Source organism: Tauraco erythrolophus, chromosome W, assembly GCF_009769465.1.
Source record: "Tauraco erythrolophus isolate bTauEry1 chromosome W, bTauEry1.pri, whole genome shotgun sequence".
Taxonomy (NCBI): domain Eukaryota; kingdom Metazoa; phylum Chordata; class Aves; order Musophagiformes; family Musophagidae; genus Tauraco; species Tauraco erythrolophus.
This window is the reverse complement of record NC_141497.1, coordinates 6884850-6888988: the sequence shown is the minus strand read 5'-3', so window position 1 is coordinate 6888988 and position 4139 is coordinate 6884850.

Below are 4139 nucleotides of genomic sequence, written 5' to 3'. Positions count from 1 at the left end.
TTAAACTGAAAGAGGGGAGATTTAGATTAGATATAAGGAAGAACTTCTTCACTCTGAGGGTGGTGAGGCACTGGAACAGGTTGCCCAGACAAGTTGTAGATGCCCCATCCCTGGAAGTGTTCAAGGCCAGGTTGGATGAGGCTTTGGGCAACCTGGTGTAGTGGAAGGTTTCCCTGCCCATGGCAGGGGGGTTGGAAATAGATGATCTTTGAGGTCCCTTCCAACCCAAACCATTCTATGATTCTATGTAAGGGACATCAAGTTGTCTAGGTCCAGGCTCCTCTTTTTCAAACTGCATTTGCTACATTATTATTACTATATATGAGGAAGATGTTTATCTGCTTTAGGGTAGCAAGTCTGCCACCTGCCACATCAATGTGTCAGGCTTATAAGCCTATTCCCAGCCATCCCTCTGCCAAGACCTCCTTTAGCCACATTCATCCCAAAATCAAATGTACAAAAATTGGCTATTAATTTTTTTCCTGCCATGACAGTATTCCTCTGCTCGATCTTTCTCTCTGAGGCCCTTTGGGAGGAGTTAAAAGCAGTTACATGCTACACGGTTAGAAACACTTACCAAAACTAATCTTAAAAGCCTGCAGTACTACTGATTCCACACTTCCATACATAACTTATTCCAGTGCACAACCATCCTTGCTGTCAATTTTTTTCCTCCATCTCTAACCTAAATATCTTTTATTGTGATTTAAGACCATTACTTCTCTGCCCTGTTCAAAGGCAGGTTTATGTATTCCCTTTCTTTGCATAGCAACTGTTAAATATATTTGAAATATATTTAACCCCCATGGCAGGGGGGTTGGAACTAGATGATCTTTGAGGTCCCTTCCAACCCTAACCATTCTATGATTCTATGATTCTATGAAAAACTATGCCCTGTTGCTATGACAAGGAAGAGAAATGTTTTCCTTGAGGTCTAGCTAAAATTTTAAACACCTTTCTAGGCCATTCACTGCATGCACACTTCTGTATTACCTACAGTTAAGAGACTAGGTCACGTAAAAATCAGGTCTAGGGTTATCCTTAGCTCATTGTGCAATTTCATATTACAAAAAAGCCAGCTGAAGAGTTGGTCCTGTTTGACAAGTTGCTTAAAGATAAGAAATCTCCACTAGCAATGCTAAATACTTCTTGAAAAGGAAGTTAGGTAGGAGATACATGATTTGAGAAATGCATGGTACCTTATAGTACTTATTAATTGCCTATTTTCCATATTTTTTGACAACTGGAGTCAGATCCATTATTTCCCTCCTTTTCCTCTGCATTTTTTAAAAAGTCTCCACCATAAGAACCCTGAATTCCCTGAACATGAAAGTCAAGTTCTAATATGCATTTTACCAAGAGCAAATAAAACATCTGAATCACGTGACCTGTTCTTTTAACCCAGGACAAGTCAAGTTGTTGCTTATTAACCCTTTTCTCAACCAAGAATTAGTTCATATTTCCTTCTCATTGATAACTTGGCAGACAAATACATAATTTTTTGGTATCATATCTGTTACATTCTCCTCCCCACTGAGCTCTGGACAAACTTCCTTGGTTTCCCTCTTGCTATAAATGCTTTTATTGTTTTCTGTAGCTGCATCTAGCAGAGATCACAAAGCATTATTCACCACTTCGCAAGTCTATCCTTTATTCTTCTAACATGCTCCTCAGACTAGTTTGAGCCTCTCCTTACACTTGCTTCAAGCTTTTCTGTTTCTCTTCCCTTTACTTTCTTCCTGTAGATCTTGCCTCATTTCATTTAGATCTCCTTTTATCTGAAGTTCACTGTTTCTAGCCTAGTGTTCACTTTCCTCCATATGCTCAGAAGGGATTATAAAGCGGTATAGTTCTTAGCCAGCCACATGACAAGACGTTGCAGGAAAACCAGTGATTTTTCAAGTGTAACAAGCTAATGACCTGTGTTGAGGCTAGGATACGTCCTATTGTCCTTTCACAAGCAAGACAAGACAAGAAAAAGAGGAATGTTTTAGTCACACATGGAAGTAGAAAGCAAGTAGGAGTCACTGTCTATCCTCAGGACCTAAAGCAGGTTGGAGAACTTCAGCTGCTTTTTCCTAACACTCCCACCCCTCAATAGCCTCAAGCAGCATACACAAATTGAGAGGACACTGGGGAACAAAACCCAAACCAACATGATTCTGTGAATGGGAGCACCTGAAAACCTTTATAGAGTTTTTAAAGGTGAGTTTGGCAGACTTTAAGAGTCTGTGGCAGAGGCAACCTGTGTGTGTGCCAAGGGCTTCTTCTAGAGCCAGCATTTCAAAGAAAAACAGCTGAATCAATTCCATGCAAGAATATGCTGCAAGAAATAGGCCTCCAGCATCGCCAAATATCCTTTCTGTATGCCTCCCAAAGCTTTCTTCCAAGGCACCTGCAGAGAATCCTGCTGAAATAAAGGCAATTGCAAGTATTCGAGTGTCCCAGATTTTTCTGTATAAACCCAACTGATACTAGCTCTTAAATTCTAAACAAGCAGTTTACACAAAGAAACATTTACTTGGCTACAGTTACTGAGGAAGTCCGTAGCCAGCTCAGGTCTCATGAGTCATAGATGATTGCATTGCCCATGAAATCCTTCCTGCTATACAGCCCTCAAGCCTGAGGTATTAATGAAACAAGCTTCAGAGCAGTATCTGCTTGAAAAATACTAGTTTGAGTGCTTAAGGCAAATCGCACAGGGAGGTTTAATTGTTTTTATATGCTTCATAACCTTCAAGAGTACTCTGTGAGGGAGGGAATACTTGAAACTTTTGCTTGCTAAACCAGTCTCTCTCACTACTCTAAATGCTATTTCTTCTTTCCTCTACAGAGGAAAGCCAGGGCAGTTCATAGCAGATCTGACTCAAGTCTGTACATTGCAATTAAGGGTGCTTGTGCTGCTATTCTCATTGCAGAAATAAAAGTTATCTACAGTGAAGTTATTTTAAAATTTTGAGGTGTTTTTTGTATTAAGAAAATACTGAGCAGGGCACTAGGACACAAAACAAACAATATAGGCCTACAGAAAACAAGAATCACCATTCTTTAGTTCTCTCAGGCAGGAATAGCACTAGCATAAATGTGACAGAGGCTGTTATCTCTCCTAGCTCCACTGGTTCACAGTTAATAACAAAACAATACCATATACTGCTATGAAGATAACTGCAGTTTACAATACACACTGTAATGACAAAATGAAGACAAACATTGTGCTCACCTAAATTCAGCAGTACAAAACTATTTATCCCTGAAGCTTTGACATATCGGTTTTTATTGTGGGGGGTTTTTTTGTGATGCTGAGAAGTCGTGGGGTTTTTTTAATACAAGATTAAGAAAAATTTAGTATAGCTGTACATTGATTTTGCCCATGGCTAAATGTGCAAACCTGTTCAGCTGCTGAATATAATTCTTGATAATTCACTATATTCTTGAATTTCTAAATTCTAGTCATATGTAAGCCATATTCCATGAAACTTCTCATGCTAATTTTAAACATTCATCCTGCTAGAACACCATATTATTTACTTTTCTGTGGACTGAGTTATCACAACCATAAGATCACATAAGAGAACTATATTCATAAAAGAGTAATTTTACAATGAAAGCAAATATTAAGTACTACCTGGTTTATTTCCTCTAATAGAACTACTGCAAAATTGTGAGAAAGCATTGCTTTAGAAAAGGCATTTTGTAAAGCAATGCATTTTGGTTTACTTAGCTTTTTTTTTTTTCTTCAGAGAATTTTGTAAAACCTATCTGTTTTACCAATTAATACTATGCTTGGTAAGAATTTTACCAGACAAGATAGGTCTAAAAAAAATGGTCTCTCATGCCCTATTAAATACTAAGGAGAAGTATTTAGTCAGGTTAGTGTATTTCTTTCTGGAGTCACTGCTCATTTTCAGAATACAGTCTGAACACTGCTCATCCAAATGGTCTACCCCTTGTTGTATTCTCCCTTAACATTATTTCCTCTGAATGAGCATCATCACTGTATTTTCCTTTAGAGATCTCTTCCTTCCCCAAAGTTGGAGTACATGCAACAAAATACTGCCTCTGCTTAGGAACAATCTTTGTCCCTTCTTATTCTTTCAAACAAGTACATTAATTGCAAGCTATATCTATGACGACTCTCT